General features: G+C 43.0%; 1 protein-coding gene and 1 pseudogene across 1 annotated transcript in view; one reads left to right on the top strand and one right to left on the bottom strand.

Annotated features, from left to right (window-relative positions):
* Positions 1 to 26929, top strand: part of LOC139421752 (NLR family CARD domain-containing protein 3-like) — a 1082035-nt gene that overhangs the window by 24889 nt on the left and 1030217 nt on the right. The window lies entirely within an intron of this gene.
* LOC139421770 (NACHT, LRR and PYD domains-containing protein 12-like) lies at positions 1774 to 24611 on the bottom strand (annotated as a pseudogene).

Raw genomic sequence — 26929 nt, forward strand, 5'->3', positions numbered from 1 at the left:
GGGACGCATTGGAACGCAGCGCTTTCAAAACATGAGGCACTTCCGGATTGGATTTTTCTCAGGCTTTCGCCTGCAACATCAGTTCTGTTATACTCACAGACAATATTTTTACAGTTTTGGAAACTTTAGAGTGTTTTCTATCCCAAGCTGTCAATTATATGCATATTCTAGCATCTTGTCCCGTTTACTACGGGAATGTTTTTTTTTCCAAAAATGAAAATACTGCCCCCTAGTCACAAAAGGTTTTAACCAGTTAAGCATTAGGGGGCGCTATTAACATTTTTGGATGAAAAACATTCCCGTTTTAAACAATATATTTTGTCACGAAAAGATGCTCGACTATGCATATAATTGACAGCTTTGGATAGAAAACACTCTGACATTTCCAAAACTGCAAAGATATTGTCTGCATATCATTATTTCTATTGGATATAAAACACTCTGAAGTTTCTAAAACTGTTTGAATGATGTCTGTGTGAGTGCAACAGAACTGATGTTACAGGAGAAACCCAGATAAAAATCCAACCAGGAAATGCCGCATTTTTTGAAACCGCCTCATGCCAATGACTCCTTATATGGCTGTGAATGAGCTTCGAATGAGCTTACGTTTTCCACGTATTCCCCAAGGTGTCTACAGCATTGTGACGTCTTTTTACGCATTTCCATTGAAGAATGGCCGTAAGGGACCATATATAGCAAGTGGTCACATGGTGTCTCCTGCAGAAAATCTTGTGTAAAATACTGAGGTAGCCATTTTTTCCAATCGCTTCTTATGTGAAACCAATTGCCTCGACGGATATATTATCGAAAATATATGTTAAAAACACCTTGAGGATGGATCCTAAACAACGTTTTCCGTGTTTCTGTCGATATTATGGAGCGAATTTTGAAAAAAGTTTGGCGTTATAGTTGTAGTTTTTTCCCGTTGATTTTTCAGCCAAGCATGATGAAGAAACGGGAGCTATTTCGCCTACAAAAATAATATTTTGGGAAAAAAGGAACATTTGCTATCTAACTATCTAACTGGGAGTCTCCTGAGTGAAAGCATCTGAAGTTCTTCAAAGGTAAATTATTTAATTTGATTGCTTTTCTTATTTTCGTGAAAATGTTGCCTGCTGCCAGCAGAGCCTAGCATAGCATTATGCCATGCTAAACTTACACAAATGCTTGTCTAGTGTTGGCTGTAAAGCATATTTTGAAAATCTGAGATGACAGTGTGATTAACAAAAGGCTAAGCTTGTGTTTGAATATATTTCATTTGCGATTTTCATGAATAGGAAAAGTTTCTAGGGGTATTTATGTCCGCTGCGTTATGCTAATTCGTTTGAGGCGATGATTACGCTCCCGGATACGGGATTACTAGTCGCAAGAAGTTTTAATGATAATCAATGTGTGTGGGATTCTATATGTATTTCTCCTTTCTGGAAACTTCGTCAATAGATTTGACTTTTGATCAGACATTACATTTTACCCGTATAATATTATCCTTGGGACTTTCAACGTTAATTTCTCATATCTCACTACTCTAGACTAAGTTTCCCTCTCCTCCTCTTTAGACATTCATGTCTTTCAGCATTGTACAGGTTCAATTTTTCTGTTCCCCTAGAATTACCCTGCCTTCTCACCAAGACTAATTTATCCTCACCTGTTTTAATATATCTATCTGCTACTTCTTCATAGTCAGACTACTTCCCATATACAGATAGACTACTCAGGTTAAAACTTTTAGGTTTGTCTTTTGAATTAATGGCTATCCTATTTGTACAGAACGACCGTCCTATCACACAATACGTACTATATCTCTCCTTAATGACCTTCCGGCTTACAAAACCAGGATTTATTAAGCTCTAGTTTATTTATGGTAGTGCACCTTACCACAGGTCAATTTCAGACCTGTTTCCTTCCTATCGATTTTGGTTAAAACCCAAAGTAGAAACCCATTGTATTTGTTCAGAATATTCAAGCACCTATCATTGATTAAATCCAAACTCCTTTAGAACATTCAATCCAAAATATCCTAAAATAATCCCTCCCAAATTCAAGAATAAAGGCTACTGACCTGCTGCCGACTGGGAAAAGCACTGTTCGTTTGATCTAGTCACCGTCCCTGTCGGTCTGGGGTGTACATCGGCCTAGTTTTTCCCTCAATTCAGAGGCCAGGTCTTAAATAACGGGACCAGACCCACTCGTGCACGATTTTCGGCGTACGACCTTCAGATGACAGAGACGGGTATTTTAGATCCCGTTTCGAAGGACCAATTGTTGCAGGAATTATTATCCTCTATGTTTTAATTCCCAATTAAATTCAACACTCTGTCAATTCACAAGAATTTGTAAGAATCTTATTTGCATAAAATGGACAGAGACCAGTCTCTAAAATCAACCAGCAGCGTTTATTCTCGAGAGTACTGAACATGATACAGTTTACCACAGGTTATAAACTGAAAATTACGTCATTAGTTTTCGAACTGTCCCGTCTCTTCTTGACACTGGTACAAAGGCTGTATACTTCTCAAGCCTTCCCACATCGTCTCTCCTAATTTAGATAATTTACGATCAGAGCCAAGGCCTGCCTGTGTAGATATGCATTCTAGCCAGTCTGGCTATATAGTTCATTCATTTCTACCAAGGAACAGAGTCATTGTTCTAATTCTTGATTATATTTACACACATTACATTCAGTACTAGGGTTAAAAATAAAATTTATACATATACAGTAACATAATAGTATTCTGATTAGTCAGTCCTGATTGAAATGAATACATAATTAGTCATTATTGATACAAATTCCCTTAACAGTTACCATGGTTATTATTTCAGGAAAACTGAGTCGCCATCATCACTAACCCAAAACCCTGGATAGAGGGGCTCAGTGAATGTGGAGGTGAATGTGTACAGGTGGGTCAGTGTGTCAGAGGAGGCTCTATAGAAGGACAGAGTGCCGGCTGGCCAGTCCAGATACACTCCTATTCTGTGGGAGCTGGAGGAGGGGACAACTATGGTAGTCCTATTATTATTGTGCCAGGCAGAGTAACTGTTGTCAGAGCAGAACAGACTCCAGGACTTGTCATTCCATCCAAGATAACTGTCATCACCCCCTCCTCTCCTGTTGATTCCTTTATATGTCACTCCTATATCAGCCCTCCCTCTCCACTCTACCTCCCAGTAACAGCGCCCAGTCAGACCCTCTCTACACAGCACCTGTCCCCAGTCCTCAAGTCTCTCTGGGTGATCAGGATATGGCTGCTTCTCTCTCCTCCATGTCACCTGTCTGTTCTCCTCAGACAGAGAGAGGAGTCTGTTTACTGTGTTTGGATCCAGTGTGAGATCACAGACATCTGATGGATGAAATTAGACACAATATTAGAAATCATCATCAATCTCATTAGAATTTTAACTCACTTTCAAATAATTAATTTAAAGTAGATGTTTCTAGGTATCAAAAGGAGAAGGTAAGGTAACTTGAGACTTGTTGAATGATCATATGTTATACTGTATGCTAATATATTGTATGGTAAAATAAAACATACATATTCACATTAATTACACACACACACACACACACACACACACACACAAACACACACCTGTATGCATCATGAACACATCTTACACATTTCTAATGTAACACGAACGCTCCACACACACACACACACACATTGTAAAACCAACTGTTTGTAAACTTTGGTGTCCCTGATTTCTGCTTCTGTAGAACTACAGCTGAAATATGACCAAGTAAGTAATGATGGTGGTCTTTGACTTTGACTTGACTTGAATTAAGACTTATACTTAGTCATATTCTTCACAGCAGTCAACACTCACATTTTCTAAGCCCAGGTTTCATTGTGTTCTCTCCACCATTTTCCACACTGTAGTGGTAAGCAGAAGAACAGACAGTCATTGAGGGATACACCTGAACTCACACACACACACACACACACAAACACACACACACACACACACACACACACACACACACACACACACACACACACACACACACACACACACACACACACACACACACACACACACCGACACACACAATCAGCATATAACTTTGTCCAAGTGGTGTTCAGAATTTTTGTCTTAACCAGCCTGATAAGTCAAACATGTCTGATATGAACATTGACATAAACCCTCTACATACTTGAGTTTCTCCAGTCTGCAGTGTGGATCCTCCAGTCCAGCAGAGAGCAGTCTGATTCCTGAGTCTCCTGGGTGATTGTAGCTCAGGTCCAACTCTCTCAGGTGTGAGGGGGTTGACCTCAGAGCTGAGACCAGAGAAGCACAGCCTTCCTCTGTGACTAGACAGCCTGACAGCCTGCAAAGAGTCAAATCATATTAAAATCACACAGTTATTCTTTGGTGGTGAAAATAGTGGCAGTATATTTTTTCAACATATTCAGATATATCAGTGTCCTGAAACCTGCCATATCTATTCATAAATTAATGTATCATCATTATAAATTATTCTAATATTACTTGTAGAGAGAAAATGTATAGTATGAATATTTGAGTAACATGTTTCTAAACATGTGTGTGTTTCTCCACTGTGTGTTTGTCCAGTGATTGTGTGTTCAGTGTTTGTGTGTGTCAAGGGTTTGTGTGTGGCCAGTGTGTGTGTGTGTGTGTCCAGTGTGTGTGGGTCACTGGACACAAACACTGGCCACACACATATGGTGTGGACTATGTTTGTCTGGTAAACACATGTGGATCTGGTGAACAGTTATCACTTGTTGACCAACTACAGGAATACTGACCTCAGAGTCTCCAGTTTACAGTGGGGATTCCCCAGTCCATCAGAGAGCAGCTTCACTCCTGAATCCTTCAGGTCATTGTTACTCAGATCCAGCTCCCTCAGGTGTGAGGGGTTTGACCTCAGAGCTGAGACCAGAGAAGCACAGCCTTCCTCTGTGACTAGACAGCCTGACAGCCTGCAAAGAGTCAAATCATATTAAAACCACACTGATATTCTTTGGTGGTGGAAATAGTGGCAGTATATTTTTTAAACATATTCAGATATATCAGTGTCCTGAAACCTGCCATATCTATTCATAAATGAATATATAATTTTTATAAATGATCAAAGTATTGCTTGAAGAGAGAAAAATGTTGTTGTAGAATGTTTAATGTAATGGTAAGATAATGACTAAATTATTTATACGTTTAAAGTAATGTTTAGACAGTATTCCACCCTGTCACTGTATATGGAAATGTGTTTGAATCATAAGATATTCTTGAATGTGGAAAAGACAAGGAACTGTGGCAGACAACTTATGACCACTGTGAAACTGATAACAGGGAAGGAAGGGAAGGAGGTCTCCCCACCCAGAGAGGGGAAAAACCGTTGAGCAGTAGATTGTGTAGCATGTTGCAGGATATGATAAGCAATGTATCTGTTGGAAAAAACGTGTAAACAGCATTGACAGTGTTAGAGAGGAGGAGGGGCATTTATATGACCAAATGTGAAAGGCTTGTGTGCATGTATGATTTTTAGAGCTCTCGTGAATAAACATTCTGATTATTGTAAGCTGGAACTCTGTCTGTTTCATTCAACTAGAATCTTACAAATTCTGGGTTGCAGACTGAGTAGTTTAATTGAGCTTCAGTTTATGAACATTGATAACATAATTCTCGTAACAAATGTACGGTACAAATATTTGAGAAGACTGACCAGACCAGTTTAAAAAGCAGTATCAGTCAAAAGACAGAGAGTGAGGTATCAGATTTAGATTGTATTGAGTATACAGTCCACACCATATCTATTTAGACAGTGAGGTATCAGATTTAGATTGTATTGAGTATACAGTCCACACCATATCTATTTTGACAGTGAGGTATCAGATTTAGATTGTATTGAGTATACAGTCCACACCATATCTATTTAGACAGTGAGGTATCAGATTTAGATTGTATTGAGTATACAGTCCACACCATATCTATTTAGACAGTGAGGTATCAGATTTAGATTGTATTGAGTATACAGTCCACACCATATCTATTTAGACAGTGAGGTATCAGATTTAGATTGTATTGAGTGTACAGTCCACACCACATCTATTTAGACAGTGAGGTATCAGATTTAGATTGTATTGAGTATACAGTCCACACCATATCTATTTAGACAGTGAGGTATCAGATTTAGATTGTATTGAGTATACAGTCCACACCATATCTATTTAGACAGTGAGGTATCAGATTTAGATTGTATTGAGTATACAGTCCACATCATATCTATTTAGACAGTGAGGTATCAGATTTAGATTGTATTGAGTATACAGTCCACACCATATCTATTTAGACAGTGAAGCTAACATTTTAAATGTGTCTCTATACTCCAACATTTTGGATTTCAGATCAAATGTTTCATATGAGGTGACAGTATATAATGTCACCTTTAATTTGAGGGTATTTTAAAACATATCTGTTTCACCGTTTAGAAAAATAAAATCACTTCATGTATCTAGTCCCCCCTTTTGAAGAAGTCATAAGTATTCTGACCAATTGACTTACAGTGTATTAAAGGAGTCAAAAGTTTAGTATTTTGGCCCATATTATTTGAACACAATGACTACATCAAGCCTGTGACTGCCTTGATTGAGAAAGATCATGAATGGATCATTAATGATAATGATTGAGAGAGTTACAGAGGCTACAACAAAACATGCTAATCTCTCACCATTACCAATAACAGAGACTACAACAAAACATACTAACCTCTCACCATTACCAATAACAGAGGATACAACAAAACATGCTAACCTCTCACCATTACCAATAACAGAGACTACAACAAAACATGCTAACCTCTCACCATTACCAATAACAGAGACTACAACAAAACATGCTAACCTCTCACCATTACCAATAACAGAGGCTACAACAAAACATGCTAACCTCTCACCATTACCAATAACAGAGGCTACAACAAAACATACTAACCTCTCACCATTACCAATAACAGAGGCTACAACAAAACATGCTAACCTCTCACCATTACCAATAACAGAGACTACAACAAAACATGCTAACCTCTCACCATTACCAATAACAGAGGCTACAACAAAACATGCTTTAAAACTGTAAGCTTCACTGTCCAAACACATATGGTGTGGACTATGTGTGTCTGGTAAACACATTTGGATCTGGTGAACAGTTATCACTTGTTGACCAACTACAGGAATACTGACCTCAGAGTCTCCAGTTTACAGTGGGGATTCCCCAGTCCAGCAGAGAGCAGCTTCACTCCTGAATCCTTCAGGTCATTGTTACTCAGATCCAGCTCTCTCAGGTGTGAGGGGTTTGAACTGAGAACTGAGGCAAACACTTTACAGGATGTGTTTCTGAGTTTACAGCCAGTGAGTCTGCCAACACAGAAGAAATACAATGACAGACAGGTTGTATTAAAATGTTCCGCTTAGCTTTCCCTGCTTACACAGTTAGCAGTGCTCAAATAATGTGTTGGGTTTGACCTCAGAGATGAGACCAGAGAAGCACAGCCTTCCTCTGTGACTAGACAGCCTGATAGCCTGCAAAGAGTCAAATCATATTAAAACCACACTGATATTCTTTGGTGGTGAAAATAGTGGCAGTATATTGTTTCAAAATATTTAGTCACATCAGTGTCTTGAAATCTGCCACATCTATTCATAAATTAATGAATGTATAATTATTATGAATGATCAAAGTATTGCTTGTAGAGAGAAAAATGTATAGTACAAATATTATAGTAGACTGACCAGACCAGTTTAAAAAGCAGTATCAGTCAGAAGACAGACAGTGAGGAATCAGATTTAGATTGTATTGAGTATACAGTCCACACCATATCTATTTAGACAGTGAGGTATCAGATTTAGATTGTATTGAGTAAACAGTCCACACCATATCTATTTAGACAGTGAGGAATCAGATTTAGATTGTATTGAGTATACAGTCCACACCATATCTATTTAGACAGTGAGGTATCAGATTTATATTGTATTGAGTATACAGTCCACACCATATCTGTTTTGACAATGAAGCTAACTTTTAAAATGTGTCTCTATACTCCAACAATTTAATAGTATATTAAAGTAGTCAAAAATGTAGTATTTGATCTGATATTTCCTTGAACGCAGCGACTACATCAAGCTTGTGACTCAAACTCGTTGATTACATTTGCAGTTTGTTTTGGGCTATGTTTTGGTTGTGTTTTGGGTTGTGTTTAAATACTAAAATGGTGGATGGTGTAAAGTCTGCTTCCAGATCACACTCTCAAACACATAGATCCCCTGAACGCAGCTCCAGATCCCAATCACCTAAATTCTGACCACACCTGTATGTCATTATCACACACTATTTAGTTCAGTTCTTTGCACCCCGTCACTGTGAGGTATTGTTTGTTTTGTGACACATGGCTACTTGGAGAGTTGAGTTTCCTGTAATTTACTCCTCCCGTGTACGATACTTTTTGCCTGCCTCACTAACGACGCCTTTTCCCGCACTGTTGCCTTGTTGGACCTCCTGTGTATGACCTTCTGCCTGCCCCTGGACCCAGCTACCTGCCTCCTCCTGTGTATGGCCTTCAGCCTGCCCCTGGACCCAGCTACCTGCCTCCTCCTGTGTATGACCTTCTGCCTGCCCCTGGACCCAGCTACCTGCCTCCTCCTGTATATGACCTTCTGCCTGCCCCTGGACCCAGCTACCTGCCTCCTCCTGTGTATGACCTTCTGCCTGCCCCTGGACCCAGCTACCTGCCTCCTCCTGTGTATGACCTTCTGCCTGCCCCTGGACCCAGCTACCTGCCTCCTCCTGTGTATGACCTTCTGCCTGCCCCTGGACCCAGCTACCTGCCTCCTCCTGTGTATGACCTTCTGCCTGCCCCTGGACCCAGCTACCTGCCTCCTCCTGTGTATGACCTTCTGCCTGCCCCTGGACCCAGCTACCTGCCTCCTCCTGTGTATGACCTTCTGCCTGCCCCTGGACCCAGCTACCTGCATCTTCCTGTGTATGACCTTCTGCCTGCCCCTGGACCCAGCTACCTGCCTCCTCCTGTGTATGACCTTCTGCCTGCCCCTGGACCCAGCTACCTGCCTCCTCCTGTGTATGACCTTCTGCCTGCCCCTGGACCCAGCTACCTGCCTCCTCCTGTGTATGACCTTCTGCCTGCCCCTGGACCCAGCTACCTGCCTCCTCCTGTGTATGACCTTCTACCTGCCCCTGGACCCAGCTACCTGCCTCCTCCTGTGTATGACCTTCTGCCTGCCCCTGGACCCAGCTACCTGCCCCTGAACCCAGCTACCTGCCCCTGAACCCAGCTACCTGCCCCTGGACCCAGCTACCTGCCCCTGGACCCAGCTACCTGCCTCCTCCTGTGTATGACCTTCTGCCTACCCCTGGACCCAGCTACCTGCCTCCTCCTGTGTATGACCTTCTGCCTGCCCCTGGACCCAGCTACCTGCCTCCTCCTGTGTATGGCCTTCAGCCTGCCCCTGGACCCAGCTACCTGCCTCCTCCTGTGTATGACCTTCTGCCTGCCCCTGGACCCAGCTACCTGCCTCCTCCTGTGTATGACCTTCTGCCTGCCCCTGGACCCAGCTACCTGCCTCCTCCTGTGTATGACCTTCTGCCTGCCCCTGGACCCAGCTACCTGCCTCCTCCTGTGTATGACCTTCTGCCTGCCCCTGGACCCAGCTACCTGCCTCCTCCTGTGTATGACCTTCTGCCTGCCCCTGGACCCAGCTACCTGCCTCCTCCTGTGTATGACCTTCTGCCTGCCCCTGGACCCAGCTACCTGCCTCCTCCTGTGTATGACCTTCTGCCTGCCCCTGGACCCAGCTACCTGCCTCCTCCTGTGTATGACCTTCTGCCTGCCCCTGGACCCAGCTACCTGCCTCCTCCTGTGTATGACCTTCTGCCTGCCCCTGGACCCAGCTACCTGCCTCCTCCTGTGTATGACCTTCTGCCTGCCCCTGGACCCAGCTACCTGCCTCCTCCTGTGTATGACCTTCTACCTGCCCCTGGACCCAGCTACCTGCCTCCTCCTGTGTATGACCTTCTGCCTGCCCCTGGACCCAGCTACCTGCCCCTGAACCCAGCTACCTGCCCCTGAACCCAGCTACCTGCCCCTGGACCCAGCTACCTGCCCCTGGACCCAGCTACCTGCCTCCTCCTGTGTATGACCTTCTGCCTACCCCTGGACCCAGCTACCTGCCTCCTCCTGTGTATGACCTTCTGCCTGCCCCTGGACCCAGCTACCTGCCTCCTCCTGTGTATGACCTTCTGCCTGTCCCTGAACCCAGCTACCTGCCTCCTCCTGTGTATGACCTTCTGCCTGTCCCTGAACCCAGCTACCTGCCTCTTCCTGTGTATGACCTTCTGCCTGCCCCTGGACCCAGCTACCTGCCTCCTCCTGTGTATGACCTTCAGCCTGCCCCTGGACCCAGCTACCTGCCTCCTCCTGTGTATGACCTTCTGCCTGCCCCTGGACCCAGCTACCTGCCTCCTCCTGTGTATGACCTTCTGCCTGCCCCTGAACCCAGCTACCTGCCTCCTCCTGTGTATGACCTTCTGCCTGCCCCTGGACCCAGCTACCTGCCTCCTCCTGTGTATGACCTTCTGCCTGCCCCTGGACCCAGCTACCTGCATCCTCCTGTGTATGACCTTCTGCCTGCCCCTGGACCCAGCTACCTGCCTCCTCCTGTGTATGACCTTCTGCCTGCCCCTGGACCCAGCTACCTGCCTCCTCCTGTGTATGACCTTCTGCCTGCCCCTGGACCCAGCTACCTGCCTCCTCTTGTGTATGACCTTCTGCCTGCCCTTGGACCCAGCTACCTGCCTCCTCCTGTGTATGACCTTCTGCCTGCCCCTGGACCCAGCTACCTGCCTCCTCCTGTGTATGACCTTCTGCCTGCCCCTGGACCCAGCTACCTGCATCTTCCTGTGTATGACCTTCAGCCTGCCCCTGGACCCAGCTACCTGCCTCCTCCTGTGTATGACCTCCTGCCTGCCCCTGGACCCAGCTACCTGCCTCCTCCTGTGTATGACCTTCTGCCTGCCCCTGGACCCAGCTACCTGCATCCTCCTGTGTATGACCTTCTGCCTGCCCCTGGACCCAGCTACCTGCCTCCTCCTGTGGTCATTTACAATAAACACCTGCTGCACCCTGCAATTGAAACCAGCTCTCTGTCTCCCATTGTGTTCATTACAGATGATGACTGGAGTAATTTTCTGTCTAAGTGAGTAGATCAAATCACATTTTATTTGTCACATACACATGGTTAGCAGATGTTAGTGCAAGTGTAGCGAAATGCTGGTGCTTCTATTTCCGACAATGCAGTAATAACCAACAAGTAATCTAGCTAACAATTCCAAAACTACTACCTTATAGACACAAGTGTAAGGGGATAAAGAATATGTACATAAAGATATATGAATGAGTGATGGTACAGAGCGGCATAGGCAAGATACAGTAGATGGTATTGAGTGCAGTATATACATATGAGATGAGTATGTAAACAAAGTGGCATAGTTAAAGTGGCTAGTGATACATGTATTACATAAGGATGCAGTAGATGATACAGAGTACAGTATATACGTATACATATGAGATGAATAATGTAGGGTATGTAAACATTATATTAGGTAGCTTTATTAGGATGCTCTCGATTGTGCATCTGTAGAAGTTTGTGAGTGTTTTTGGTGACAAGCCAAATTTCTTCAGCCTTCTGAGGTTGAAGAGGCGCTGCTGCGCCTTCTTCACGATGCTGTCTGTGTGGGTGGACCAATTCAGTTTGTCTGTGATGTGTACGCCGAGGAACTTAACTTAATACCCTCTCCACTACTGTTCCATCGATGTGGATAGGGGGGTGTTCCCTCTGCTGTTTCCTGAAGTCCACAATCATCTCCTTAGTTTTGTTGAAGTTGAGTGTGAGGTTATTTTCCTGACACCACACTCTGAGGGCCCTCACCTCGTCCCTGTAGGCCGTCTCGTTGTTGTTGGTAATCAAGCCTACCACTGTTGTGTCGTCCTCAAACTTGATGATTGAGTTGGAGGCGTGCGTGGCCACGCTGTCGTGGGTGAACAGGGAGTACAGGAGAGGGCTCAGAACGCACCCTTGTGGGGCCCCAGTGTTGAGGATCAGCGGGTGGGAGATGTTGTTGCCTATCCTCACCACCTGGGGGTGGCCCGTCAGGAAGTCCAGTATCCAGTTGCACAGGGCGGGGTCGAGACCCAGGGTCTCGAGCTTGATGACGAGCTTGGAGGGCACTATGGTGTTAAATGCCGAGCTTTAGTCGATGAACAGCATTCTCACATAGGTATTCCTCTTGTCCAGATGGGTTAGGGCAGTGTGCAGTGTGGTTGAGATTGCATCGTCTGTGGACCTATTTGGGCGGTAAGCAAATTGGAGTGGGTCTAGGGTATCAGGTAGGGTGGAGGTGATATGGTCCTTGACTAGTCTCTCAAAGCACTTCATGATGACGGAAGTGAGTGCTACGGGGCGGTAGTCGTTTAGCTCAGTTACCTTAGCTTTCTTGGGAACAGGAACAATGGTGGCCCTCTTGAAGCATGTGGGAACAACAGACTGGGATAGGGATTGATGGAATATGTCCGTAAACACACCAGCCAGCTGGTCTGCGCATGCTCTGAGGGCGCGGCTGGGGATGCCGTCTGGGCCTGCAGCCTTGCGAGGGTTGACACGTTTAAATGTTTTCCTCACGTCGGCTGCAGTGAAGGAGAGTCCGCATGTTTTAGTTGCGGGCCGTGTCAGTGGCACTGTATTGTCCTCAAAGCGGGCAAAAAGTTATTTAGTCTGCCTGGGAGCAAGACATCCTGGTCCGTGACGGGGCTGGTTTTCTTTTTGTAATCCGTGATTGACTGTAGACCCTGCCACATACCTCTTGTGTCTGAGCCGTTGAATTGAGATTCTACTTTGTCTCTATACTGACGCTTAGCTTGTTTGATTGCCTTGCGGAGGGAATAGTTACACTGTTTGTATTCGGTCATGTTTCCAGTCACCTTGCCCTGATTAAAAGCAGTGGTTCGCGCTTTCAGTTTCACGTGAATGCTACCATCAATCCACGGTTTCTGGTTTGGGAATGTTTTAATCGTTGCTATGGGAACGACATCTTCAACGCACGTTCTAATGAACTAGCTCACCGAATCAGCGTATTCGTCATTGTTGTTGTCTGACGCAATACGGAACATATCCCAGTCCACGTGATGGAAGCAGTCTTGGAGAGTGGAATCAGATTGGTCGGACAAGCGTTGAACAGACCTCAGCGCGGGAGCTTCTTGTTTTAGTTTCTGTCTGTAGGCAGGGATCAACAAAATGGAGTCGTGGTCAGCTTTTCCAAAAGGAGGACGGGGCAGGGCCTTATATGCGTCGCGAAAGTTGGAATAGCAATGATCCAAGGTTTTTCCAGCCCTGGTTGCGCAATCGATATGCTGATACAATTTAGGGAGTCTTGTTTTCAGATTAGCATTGTTAAAATCCCCAGCTACAATGAATGCAGCCTCCGGATATATGGATTCCAGTTTGCAAAGAGTCAAATAAAGTTCGTTCAGAGCCATCGATGTGTCTGCTTGGGGGGGAATATATACGGCTGTGATTATAATCGAAGAGAATTCCCTTGGTAGATAATGCGGTCGACATTTGATTGTGAGGAATTCTAAATCAGGTGAACAGAAGGACTTGAGTTCCTGTATGTTGTTGTGGCCACACCACGTCACGTTAACCATGAAGCATACGCCCCCGCCCCTCTTCTTACCAGAAAGATGTTTGTTTCTGTCGGCGCGATGCGTGGAGAAACCAGCTGGCTGCACCGACTCCGATAGCGTCTCTCTAGTGAGCCATGTTTCCGTGAAGCAAAGAACGTTACAGTCTCTGGTGTCCCTCTGGAATGCTACCCTTGCTCGGATTTCATCAACCTTGTTGTCAAGAGACTGGACATTGGCGAGGAGAATGCTACGGAGTGGTGCACGATGTGCCCGTCTCCGGAGTCTGACCAGAAGACCGCTTCGTTTTCCCCTTTTACGAGGTCGTTTTTTGGGGTCGCCGGCTGGGATCCATTCTGTTGTCCTGGGTGAACAGGCAGAACACAGGATCCGCTTCGCGAAAGTCATATTCTTGGTCGTACTGATGGTGAGTTGACGCTGCTCTTATGTTCAGTAGTTCTTCTCGACTGTATGTAATGAAACCTAAGATGACCTGGGGTACTAATGTAAGAAATAACACGTAAAAAAACAAAAAACTGCATAGTTTCCTAGGAACGCAGCGAGACCAGGCGGCCATCTCTGTCGGCGCCGGAAGTAGTTAGAGGCTACAACAAAACATGCTAACCTCTCACCATTACCAATAACAGAGGCTACAACAAAACATGCTAACCTGTCACCATTACCAATAACAGAGACTAAAACAAAACATGCTAACCTCTCACCATTACCAATAACAGAGGCTACAACAAAACATGCTAACCTCTCACCATTACCAATATCAGAGGATACAACAAAACATGCTAACCTCTCACCATTACCAATAACAGAGGGGGTTTGATCTTGGTGCCTCTAACTTTCTCATTCATCATCATTCACGAGTCATTCATGATTATTCATAATCACATAGCATCCACATGAATGTAGAAGTGTTCAGAAACATCTTCTATTCTTACTGACAATACAAGTGAAGTGACTCCAAAATGACAGGACATTATTCACCCTTCAGTTTCTATTAGGAAAATAATCTAAAACACAACCAAGACAAACTGCAAATGAATTATTGTAAATGTATTCAACAAGTTTGTAGAATCACAAGCCTGATGAAATCACTGCAGAAAAATATTGGACTAAACTTTTGACTAAATGAATATGTCCAAATGATTACGACTTTTTTCAAATTGGAGAACTAGATACATAAAGTGCTTTCATTTCTAAACTGTAAAATACATACTGTACATACCTTTAAATAAAAGGTGACATTCTGTACTGTCTCCTAATATGAAACATTCTATCTCAAATCCAAAATGCTGGAGCAAAGCACCAAATGTAAAACTCTAAGCTTCACTGTCCAAACACATATGGTGTATGTGTGCCTGGTAAACACATGTGGATCTGGTGAACAGTTATCACTTGTTGACCAGCTACAGGAATACTGACCTCAGAGTCTCCAGTTTACAGTGGGGATTCCCCAGTCCATCAGAGAGCAGCTTCACTCCTGAATCCTTCAGGTCATTGTTACTCAGGTCCAGCTCTCTCAGGTGTGAGGGGTTCGACCTCAGAGCTGACACCAGAGAAGCACATCCTTCCTCTGTGACTCCACAGCCTGACAGCCTGACAAAGAGATCATCATGACTCACACATTTAACACCAGAAGTGTAGAAGGAAAATAGCAGATGTATTTGGTTGATTGGTTGATTCTCCCAAACAACATATAGATTCATCTTCCATCTCCTAGAATTGTGTGGTCATATTGTTATACTAGATTGAAAATCAATGCACGGATTCAACATGTCATTCAATATAATATTATATAATTAACCCAAAACTGAATATTTCTTCTTGATGATTACTACATAAATGTCATGTTATGTACTCACAGAACAACTCGGCTTTGACCACTGGCAGCAGCCTCAGAAGACCTTCCTCTGATCTGGAGTATTTCTTTAGGTCAAACACATCCAGCTCCTTTTCTGAAGTCAGCAACACAAAGACCAGAGCTGACCACTGTGCAAGTGACAGTTTGGCTCTAGAGAGATTTCCTGATCTCAGGTATCTTTGGATCTCCTCCACTAGAGAATGGTCATTCAGTTCATTCAGACAGTGGAACAGATTGATGCACCTCTCTGGAGAAGGATTCTCCCTCATCTTCTCCTTGATGTACTTGACTGTTTCTTCATGGCTCTGTGAGCTGCTTCTTGTCTTTGTCAGTAGACCTCGTAAGTGCTTCTGATTGGACTCCAGTGAGAGGCCCAGAAGGAAGCGGAGGAAAAGGTCCAGGTTTCCCGTCTCACTTTGTAAGGCTTTATCCACAGCACTCTTGTAGAAAGTAACTTCAGGCTCGTCGTTTGTTTGCAGTTCATCCATTAGATTCTCATTGTTGTTGATGAATGAGAGGAACACATATACAGCAGCCAGAAACTCCTGAATGCTCAGATGAACAAAGCAGTACACCTTGTACTGGTACAGCCCACATTCCTCTTTAAAGAGCTGTGTGCACAATCCTGAGTACACTGAGGCTTCATTGACATCAATGCCAGCTTCTTTCAGGTCTTCTTCATAGAAAATCAGATTGCCCTTCACAAGCTGTTGGAAAGCCAGTTTTCCCAGTGACAGAATGCTCTCTTTATTCCAGTGTGGACCTGTCTCTTCTTTCCCAAGATACTTTTCACTCTTCTGTTTGGTATGAAACACTACAAGGTGTGTGTACATCTCAGTCAGAGTCTTGGGCATCTCTTCTCTCTTATGTTCCAGCATGTGTTCAAGGACTGTTGCAGAAATCCAACAGAAGACTGGAATGTGGCACATGATGTGGAGGCTCCTTGATGTCTTTATGTGTGAGATGATTCTGCTGGCCAGGTCCTCGTCACTGAATCTATTCCTGAAGTACTCCTCCTTCTGTGGGTCATTGAACCCTCGTACCTCTGTCACCTGGTCAACACACCCTGAAGGGATCTTATGGGCTGCTGCAGGTCGGGTAGTTATCCAGAGGAGAGCAGAGGGGAGCAGATCTCCCTTGATGAGATTTGTCAGCAGAACATCCACTGAGGTTGACTCTGTGACGTCCCAACAGATCTTGTTCTTCTGGAAGTCTAGTGGCAGTCGGCACTCATCCAGACCATCAAAGATGAACAGAACTTTGTATTTGTCGTAGTTGGAGATTCTTGATTGTTTGGTTACCATTGAGAAGTGATGGAGAAGTTCAATGAACGTGTGTTTGTCCTCTTTCATCAAATTCAGCTCCCGAAAAGGGAATGAAAATACAAATTGGACATCCTGATTTGCCTTTCCTTCAGCCCAGTCGAGAGTGAACTTCTGCACAGAGACTGTTTTTCCAATGCCAGCGACTCCCTTTGTCAGCACAGTTCTGATAAGTTTATCTTGTCCAGTTAAGGGTTTGAAGATGTCGTTACATTTGATTGCAGTCTCTGGTCTTGCTTGTTTCCTGATTGTTGTCTCAATCTGTCTCAGCTCATGTTCATTATTGACCTCTCCTGTTCCACCCTCTGTGATGTAGAGCTCTGTGTATATCTTATTGAGAAGTGTTGGGTTTCCTTGTTTAGCGATCCCCTCAAATACACATTGAAACTTCTTCTTTAGATTTGATTTGAGTTCACGTTGGCAAATCACAGCAGGATCATCTGAATGAAGAGGATATTAATATTATGTCTTTTTTAATGTCTACAGTATTGTAGGACTGTTATGGTGCTTAAATTATAATAATTTATTATCTTAACTGCCTGTATAAATGTGTAAATGTTTTCATAGTGCATTACAGACTGGTGTGACTTGATTATATTATTATTGGTATTATTGATGGTATTATTAATGTTGTCTCTCTCTCTCTCTCTCTAAATTAATCACCACAACACATCCCTGCTGCTACTTGATGAGGTCACTAGGTGTTGTATTAAGGCTGCTACAATATCATTGAGTTACACAGCTACTTTAGCTGTACTTTAGCTACAGCTTTTAAATGTTATAAAACATCATTCAACATGAGGCAGACAGATCTTACATTTCTCCAGTGTGTCAGCAAGCTCCTTCTGGTTCATTTTCCTCAGGATGTGCAGTGTGATCTTCAGAGCCCCCTCTCTGGCACTGCTCTCCTGCTTCTCATCCACCACTTCCTTATCCTGCTTCTGACTCTCAAAGCCTTCTGGGAGTTCTGGACTAAGAATCCTCTTGAACATCTTCAGCTCGTTCTTCAGAAATGTCATAATATTCTCTTCAAGCAACTGAAATAAATAAAGTAAATAAGTTAAGCAAGATATTAAATTATTTCTCATCAACACATTAATGAATGATTGACAGATCAACTTTACTTGAGGTAAACAAAAACAAATGTACATAACAGGACCACATACACTGAATATGGAGGCCAGGTCTGTTTGATGACTCTGGGAAGAATGACCACTGAGAATCTCTGATCTCTCCTGTTGGTTTCTGTGGACAAAACATGAGATTACATCTCCTCACCCAGGGAGTTCACACACACACACACACACACACACACACACACGTAGGGAATATTGTGTTTGTTTAATATTGTTTTAGGACTATGCAAATGGACAAAATGATTAGCCTATGGATTATGAAAAACAACAAAAAATAAATTGGAAAATGGGAGAGGAGAAATGACTAGAGACAGTGTTGTTTAACTCACTGACCATGACCCATGAGTTCTTCTTACCTTTGTTCAGTAGAAAAGTCTCCCTCTCTAAAGTGTATAGGACGACCCATAGACCAGTCACTCTTCATGGACACACAGCTGGGTACAGGGGAGGCTGGTCTCTCCTGCTTGATTGGACTTCAACACAACAGAGACAAACATTACATCTCTCATCTACTCTGAGCTCAGATGGGGAAACAGAAGAAAAGAAAAAAAAGCTATATATTTTCTAGAAATGTTCGTAAATGAGCTTAGCTTTTATATTTAACGAAGTTATGTTTATGTTCAGTTTTTTTGCTAAATGAGGAGATGTTACGTGGGTACCTGCTTCTATAAACCAATGACGAGATGCCACGTGAGTACCTGCTTCTATAAACCAATGAGGAGATGCAGCGAGAAACTGCGTCACAAATAGAACTGACTTCTAGACGCTCGTTGGCGCGCGAGAGCAGTGTGTCATTTTTTATAACGAAATTAATTTTGCGTCGCGAGCGTTGTCGACAGTCTGTCAGCCCCGCTAAAAGGCTGGTGTCTTTACTCTGCCTTCTCCGGGGGCACGTCGAGGTAAATTTACTAACCGGGAAGGTTGAATGATGTCATTTATTGGAGGGCTGGAAGACGCACTCTCGAGGTTGTTTACTCACAATATCAGACATTAAGATGATTTTTATAATGAATGTATACTGAGGTTGAGGTTCTGACTAGTGATTATTTACCCGGTGTTCAATACCTGCTATTAAGGCGCCCTGAAAATAATATTCAAAAGTTTGGTCCTTGGACACAGACGGGTTAAACACTAAAGTTACCGTCCATCTCGTGAAGAGAGGAGAACCGGACAGAGGTAGCCAGCATCCGTCAACGAGAGAGGGAGAAGCCCTCCACGGGATTTAACAGGTGGAAGAAACAACCGGGGAGCTCCATCGGTCCACAAGAAATGCAGACAGCCGGTGATGATGTAGTGGTAGCTATGGTAACTAGGATGCTGCTGGTAGAGTAGCTAGCTAGCTTACCGAGCTGTACCGACTAGCTTGGATAACTAGGATGCTGCTGGTAGAGTAGCTAGCTAGATTACCGAGCTGTACCGACTAGCTTGGATAACTAGGATGCTGCTGGTAGAGTAGCTAGCTAGATTACCGAGCTGTACCGACTAGCTAGGATAACTAGCTAGATCACCGAGCTGTTCCGACTAGCTAGGATAACTAGGATGCTGCTGGTAGAGTAGCTAGCTAGATTACCGAGCTGTTCCGAATAGCTAGGATAACTAGGATGCTGCTGGTAGAGTAGCTAGCTAGCTTACCGAGCTTTAATTAGCTTGGTTAGTTAGCAGGTCGTTCGTCTGTCCCTCGTCTCGATGATGAATCCGATGAACCACAAAATGAAACAAGGATAGAGAGTGAAAAGGATCTGGCTACACTCACACTGTCCCTGACCGTAAAGAAAAAAGCAAATTGAACAGTAAACTTCGGTGTCTCAACACTGTAACAAACTCCGTCGTTATTCCCCAAGATCACCTCAGTCCACTCTGCGCGTAACCGGCTTGGCGCCACACCGAACGGGGACGCGGACAGTTCTGTACGGGGACGCCATCAACGTCATCTTACCTCTTAGCTTTGGTGTCATGTCCCCCAGAGAGATGCATTTTAGAGGCAGGGCCCCCCTCCTCTCTCTTCCCAGAGAGACTCATTTTAGAGCACTGACCCCTAAACAGAGATCCAACATGTTGGTTGTGGTTAACTCAGTGACAACTAAACAGAGATCCAACATGTTGGTTGTGGTTAACACAGTGACAACTAAACAGAGATCCAACATGTTGGTTGTGGTTAACACAGTGACAACTAAACAGAGATCCAACATGTTGGTTGTGGTTAACACAGTGACAACTAAACAGAGATCCAACATGTTGGTTGTGGTTAACACAGTGACAACTAAACAGAGATCCAACATGTTGGTTGTGGTTAACACAGTGACAACTAAACAGAGATCCAGCATGTTGGTTGTGGTTAACACAGTGACAACTAAACAGAGATCCAACATGTTGGTTGTGGTTAACACAGTGACAACTAAACAGAGATCCAACATGTTGGTTGTGGTTAACACAGTGACAACTAAACAGAGATCCAACATGTTGGTTGTGGTTAACACAGTGACAACTAAACAGAGATCCAACATGTTGGTTGTGGTTAACACAGTGACAACTAAACAGAGATCCAACATGTTGGTTGTGGTTAACACAGTGACAACTAAACAGAGATCCAACATGTTGGTTGTGGTTAACACAGTGACAACTAAACAGAGATCCAACATGTTGGTTGTGGTTAACACAGTGACAACTAAACAGAGATCCAGCATGTTGGTTGTGGTTAACACAGTGACAACTAAACAGAGATCCAACATGTTGGTTGTGGTTAACACAGTGACAACTAACTTTTGATTGTCAATTGTTCTCATGTATTCATTATCTGTTTGAGAAATAAAACATTTACTGACAGACAGAGAAACAGTCAGGTGATTTAATGCATCACATGAACATGTAGTTGTGACATTTCATCGCCATGGTAACTGTCAATAATAATAAGTCACAGTTTGGTAAGGTAGTTCTAGACAGTACAGCAACAATAATAATAATAATAACAATAATAATAATAATAATAATAAGTCACAGTTTGTTAAGGTAGTTATAGACAGTACAGCAACACAAGGCCATGTCTCACACTTGTTTTTATTCACTAAAAGTAGGCTATTTATTGTCTTTCAGTCTGTTCTTTCTTTTCTAAACGTATCTGAGAATATAGACAGAAGGGCTAAAACGGACTTGATTGATCTGAGGGGGAAATCTTTGATCTATTCAGAAACTTTTTTTTTTTTAGGCTCGGTTATAATGTATAATAGTGTTTTTTTAGTGATATGCAGATCAAGGTCTTTACCTCAGCTACAGCCTACATATCATAGATGACCAGCCTAAACATGTTCAGGTCAGTTCACATAATGTTATAGTCCTACCAGTAGCAGGACACAGAATGTACTGTATATAACCTACATATCATAGATGACCAGTCTAAACCTGTTCAGGTCAGTTCACATAATGTTATAGTCCTACCAGTAGCAGGACAGAGAATGTCCACTATATATACAAAAGTATGTGGACACCCCTTCAAATTAGTGGATTCGGCTATTTCAGCCACACCTGTTGCTGACAGGTGTATAAAATCGAGCACACCACCATGCAATCTCCACAGACGAACATTGGCAGTAGAATGACCTAACGGAAGATCTCAGTGCCTTTCAACGTGGCACCGTCATAGGATGCCACCTTTCCAACATGTCAGTTGGTCAAATTCCTGCCCTGCTAGAGCTGCCCCGGTCAACTGTGAGTGCTGTTATTGTGAAGTGGAAACGTCTTGGAGCAACAACGGCTCAACAGTGAAGTGGTAGGCCACTCAAGCGCAGAGAACAGGCCCGCCAAGTGCGGAAGCACATAAAAATGGTCTGTCCTCGGTTGCAACACCTAATACCGAATTTCAAACTGCAATGTCAGCAAAATAACACTAAAAGCAAAATAACTGTTCGTCGGGAGCTTCATGAAATGGGTTTCCATGGCCAAGCAGCCACACACAAGATCACCTTGCGCAATGCCAAGCATCAGCTTGAGTGGTGTAAAGCTCGCTGCCATTGGACTCTGGAGCAGTGGAATCTGGGTTTGGTGGATGCCAGGAAAACGCTTCCTGCCCAAATGCATTGTGCCAACTGTAAAGTTTGGTGGCGGAGGAAAAATAGTCTTGGGCAGTTTGGGGAAGGCCCTTTCCAGTTTCAGCATGACAATGTCCCCGTGCACAAATCGAGGTCCATACAGAAATGACTTGTCGAAATCGGTGTGGAAGAACTTGACTGGCCTGCACAGAGCCCTGACCTCAACCCCATCGAACACCTTTGGGATGAATTGGAACACTGACTTCGAGCCAGGCCTAATCACCCAATATCAGTGCCCGACCTCCCTAATGCGCTTGTGGCTGAACGGAAGTAAGTCCCTGCAGCAATGTTCCAACATCTACTGGAAAGCCTTCCCAGAAGAGTGGAGGCTGTTCTTGCAGCAAAGGGCTGACCAACTCCATAAGAATGCCTATGATTTTGGAAGGAGATGTTCGACTAGCAGGTGTCCACATACTTTTGGTCATGTAGTGTATGTAGCCTAATCTAAATCAAGTCAAATGTTATTGGTCACAATGTCAGAACGGCATAGACTAAGGTACAGTAGAATAGTATAGAATACAGTATATACATATGAGATGAGTAATGCCAGATATTTATAGCCGAGGCCAGATTCTTTTCACAACATTTCCAACAGAGACCATCAGGTTGGTCGGCATGATTAGTGATCATACTGTAGCTCAAACCTACTGTGACTGTTGAATGTCTGACGACGACCTAACTTTATAATAGTTCGTAGCCGACCTACCAGAATCTGCCCGTCTTTCCTTCAAATCAACACATTTACCTGTCTTCTAATGCAGTGGTGTAAAGTACTTCAGTAAAATACTTTAAAGTACTACTTCAGTAGTTTTGGGGGAATCTGTACTTTACTTTAATATATATATTTTAACAACTTTTACTTTTACTTCACTACAGTCATAAATAAAATGATGTACTTTTTACTCCGTACATTTTCCCTGACAGACAAAAGTACTCCTTACATGTTGAATGCTTAGCAGGACAGGAAATGGACTCACTAAACACAAATGCTTTGTTTTTAAATGGTGTCTGAGTGTAGGAGTGTGACCCTGGCTATCCGTCAATTAAAATAACATGGAAATTGTGCCATCTGGTTTGATTAATAAAATTATAATTAAATTATCACTACTTTACTTTTACTTTTAATACTTAATTATATTTAAAACCAAATACTTTTAGACTTTTCCTGAAGTAGTATTTTACTGGGTGATTTTCACTTTTATTTGAGTCATTTTCTATGAAGGAATCTTTACTTTTACTCCAGTTTGAGAACTGAGTTCTGTTTCCACCACTGTTCTAACGTTCCATATGAGACACAATTTCAACAGACATTCTGGAACTGAGTTCTGTTTCCACCACTGTTCTAACGTTCCATATGAGACACAGTTTCAACAGACATTCTGGAACTGAGTTCTGTTTCCACCACTGTTCTAACGTTCCATATGAGACACAGTTTCAACAGACATTCTGGAACTGAATTCTGTTTCCACCACTGTTCTAACGTTCCATATGAGACACAGTTTCAACAGACATTCTGGAACTGAGTTCTGTTTCCACCACTGTTCTAACGTTCCATATGAGACACAGTTTCAACAGACATTCTGGAACTGAGTTCTGTTTCCACCACTGTTCTAACGTTCCATATGAGACACAGTTTCAACAGACATTCTGGAACTGAGTTCTGTTTCCACCACTGTTCTAACGTTCCATATGAGACACAGTTTCAACAGACATTCTGGAACTGCGTCGGCTACAAAATTACTTTCCATTTCATATCAGGAAATAAAGTAACGGTCACTGGGTGAATTCGTTTTGCATTGCCCGGCTCCCCGGGTGAGCAGAGTTTACACATTTTACACCATTCCATTGGTCCTTAAAATATATGTCCACCCACCTGTAGCACCGGGCCATGCAAAACAAACTTCCCACTGTCGCAGAGACACAGAGTTCTAATCCCAGACGCGTCTCTTCAAGACATCTCTCTTACATTATTTTTGATAAACGTATAATTTACTCTATACCAAGTTTAGCTGTTTATCCTCCAAAATGTTACTGTAGGACTTTAATAATTGTTAACAGGCCTACAAATCCAAAAGGTTTTAATTTGAGAATGTTCATTTGTATGCCTCAAATATTAAACTGTCTTAAAATATGTGATGATTAGTTGAATCAGGTGTGTAAGTGCTGGTAAGAACAAAAGGATTGAGAAACCCTGAGATAAACATAAAACCATATCATTGAAAAGCTCTTCCACCATCTTTACCAGACGTGTTACTGATAACATGTAGGTCAACTGATTAGTTTACACTTTGAAAACTGCTGTCTGTCAGCAACTCAGCTCAAGTAGCAGTTCTACTATCTAGTAATTTAGCTTTCCAGCTATTCATTCTCTTACTCTGTCCATTAGAATAAATTATTGTTCAAAGATACTTACTTCTTTTTTTTTCTTCTCCCCATTTCGTGTTTTCTGCTCTGTCGTCTCAAAATGGATCCTGAACAAAAGAACAAGTTTACTTTCTGTTTCAGCTCAGCCGCCTCCCCACCCTGATAATAAAGTGTTATATTGGTATCTTCCACTAGATGGCAGTAAACACCTGCTGTAACTAGAATTTACCATTTGAAGTGTTTGGTTTCTTGGTCCTGGTGACTTCTGGGAAGTGTCTCAGAGGAGGTGTGCTGATCTAGGATCAGGTCCCCCCTCTCCCTGTAATCTGATGCATTATGATCTAGGATCAGGTCCCCTCTCCATGTAATCTGGTTAATTCTGATCTAGGATCAGGTCCCCCCTCTCCATGTAATCTGGTTAATTATGATCTAGGATCAGGTCCCCCCTCTCCCTGTAATCTGATGCATTATGATCTAGGATCAGGTCTCCTCTCCATGTAATCTGGTTAATTCTGATCTAGGATCAGGTCCCTCCTCTCCATGTAATCTGATTCATTATGATCTTAAAGACTAAACTGATCCTAGATCAGCTCTCCTACTCTTTATGAATACTGTCACAGGTGACTCCTCAAGATGAGGAGATGATTTATAAAAGTTCTTTAAAAGAGCCTTTGGGGGATTTTTGAGATCAGGTCCCTCTGTCCATGTAATCTGATTCATTATGATCTAGGATCAGGTCCTCCTCTCCATGTAATCTGATTCATTATGATCTAGGATCAGGTCCCCCTCTCCATGTAATCTGATTCATTATGATCTAGGATCAGGTCCTCCTCTCCATGTAATCTGATTCATTATGATCTAGGATCAGGTCCCCCCTCTCCATGTAATCTGATTCATTATGATCTAGGATCAGGTCCTCCTCTCCATGTAATCTGATTCATTATGATCTAGGATCAGGTCCTCCTCTCCATGTAATCTGATTCATTATGATTGTTTTGTCTCATGTCTCTTTATATTCATGTAGCCTGGGGGAAATGTAAGTGGTACTTCAGTTGTCCTGATAACGCCCACTTCTTTCACACAGTAATGCTCCAGCATCCACTCAGAGATTATGCATCTAATGCCTTCCTCAAATACTGCAGAGTTGTTAAGCAAGTCCCTGAGATCGTCCTGTTCAACCACATCTATTAGTTTATTTGTCAGATGGAACCTGAGGGGACTGTAGTGGGTCATAATGCATCAACATGGTTCTGAGGTCCTCAACAATGTTATTCTGTACCGTAGCTGGGATGCAGTGTTCTTTCCTGGTTTACTAAATAAAAAGACAGATATTGTTTTAGAGACGTTCAATTAGCTGCTCAGTGTTGATCTCTGTGTCTTGAACATATTCAGCCTCTGGCAGACTCTCTACGTCGCTCATGTCATCTTCAATGGGATCAGTCCCAGTCTCATGTCATCTTCAATGGGATCAGTCCCAGTCTCAAATTCATCATGAGGACAATTCTCATCTAAGTTGGCGCTTAAAAGCTCTGTGTGGTTTTGGTAGATGTGTGACCGATAGAAGCTGAAACATCTATTTGTTTTCCCACACCCATTAACTCCACAGGTAGTTAGAACATTTGGTTCATGCTGGTGATAGAGGCCAATATGTGTGAGTGGTCTGGACACAGATAATGTTGCTCGTGGCAAAGTGGACAATAGAATAGAGTTGGCATTCTTCAGAAAGACTGTGAACCTTGGAATGATGGGATGGAATCATGGAGATCATTGGTACTCAGAAACTTGCATACATCATTAAGGGACCAGTCTTCCACAGCCACACTCTAATTCAAGTTGACACTAAAAGCAGAAGTGAAATGTATTAGTGTTGAGGCTAAAACAAAACCTATCCCACTCTCTCCAGACAACCACCTTTCCTCCTAATTAGTATTCATGGTTGTTCCATAACGAAGCAGAGCTTGTCAGGAAAGGTGAAGATGTCTGTCTCTTATTTATCTGACTCCATATTTCTTAGTTTGGGACATTATGGGATTCTGCAGTCCCACATTTAAGTGTTGACTCAGATAATATGATGCTCTAAATGGGGCATTGAGTTCTTCTTCCATGTCGACCCAAATTGTCCTATTAGAGTTGTCAATAAAGAGCCTATCAGGACAGTTATAAAGTCTTCTTGATATAATTGTCCTATTAGAGTTGTCAATAAAGAGCCAATCAGGGCAGTTATAAAGTCTTCTTGATATAATTGTCCTAATAGAGTTGTCAATAAAGAGCCTATCAGGGCAGTTATAAAGTCTTCTTGATATAATTGTCCTGTTAGAGTTGTAGGTAAAGAGCCTATCAGGACAGTTATAAAGTCTTCTTGATATAATTGTCCTATTAGAGTTGTCAATAAAGAGCCTATCAGGGCAGTTATAAAGTCTTCTTGATATAATTGTCCTATTAGAGTTGTA

This window comes from Oncorhynchus clarkii, chromosome 12 (genome assembly GCF_045791955.1).
Source record: "Oncorhynchus clarkii lewisi isolate Uvic-CL-2024 chromosome 12, UVic_Ocla_1.0, whole genome shotgun sequence".
In the NCBI taxonomy this organism is placed as follows: Eukaryota; Metazoa; Chordata; class Actinopteri; order Salmoniformes; family Salmonidae; genus Oncorhynchus; species Oncorhynchus clarkii.